Genomic DNA, 711 nt, shown 5'->3' with positions numbered 1-711 from the left:
CTGTGTGTGTAAAAACACACATATACACACATATATATATATATATATATATATATATATATATATATATATATATAAACTATACCGTTCATTTATCGAATAATATCGTAATTCTAGAATGGACCTGCAGCCCCCATTCTAGCCGGCTTTCCCCTCGCACTTTACATCAACAACTTCTAATTATAATCGCACGGGCAATCGTATTATCCGGTATGCCCACGATAACGCGGATCGGTTAGTAAAATCACCTGGAAAATTGCAATTATTAAGTTCTTAGTGTGACCTTGATAGCGGACGAGGCGTACGAAGCTAGCCGACGTCGATGTAAATGAACTTCGGGGGTGGCACTGCGGGCGCGGGTCCGAGACCCCGGGACTTTATACGAGCGATGCCAATCGTGTCGCCAGAGTCCGGGTCAAGTGGTCTGACCTCCCTCCGCGGATTCCCGTAGGCGCGATAAAGTCGCGTGCTCTTATCGCCCATGTGCTCGCTCTCACGTCAATGCCTCCACGAGCAATGCCCTCGCTCTGTCCTTTCCTCCCCCCTCTGTCAGTTCCACTTAGCCCCTTTGTCGCCGCTCCTTGTACTATCGCAGGCTCATTTGTACCCCGGGAGTTCGCCAAGATTTATCATCGACACTGGGAGTGTTGAACCCCACGAGCGCGTCCTCCGACTTAAGTGCTAGAACATACTCGCTAAATGGCCAAACCG

General features: G+C 48.5%; 1 protein-coding gene across 2 annotated transcripts in view; it reads right to left on the bottom strand.

Moving 5' to 3' along the window:
- Positions 1–374, bottom strand: part of LOC105368867 (arylphorin subunit alpha-like) — a 5,664-nt gene extending 5,290 nt beyond the window's left edge. The window contains exon 1 of one of the 2 annotated variants that reach the window (XM_011508004.1): positions 284–374. The gene's annotated coding sequence lies outside the window, so the exon portion shown is untranslated. Of the gene's footprint in view, positions 1–248 lie in introns of both variants that reach the window. The other variant, XM_011508005.1, reaches the window with a different exon arrangement.
- Positions 375–711: the final 337 nt, after the last annotated feature.

The sequence above is a fragment of the Ceratosolen solmsi genome, unplaced genomic scaffold, assembly GCF_000503995.2.
Source record: "Ceratosolen solmsi marchali unplaced genomic scaffold, CerSol_1.0 scaffold1, whole genome shotgun sequence".
Lineage (NCBI taxonomy): Eukaryota > Metazoa > Arthropoda > Insecta > Hymenoptera > Agaonidae > Ceratosolen > Ceratosolen solmsi.
Note: the sequence above shows the minus strand (reverse complement) of the source record. Positions and strands in the feature narration are given on the sequence as shown.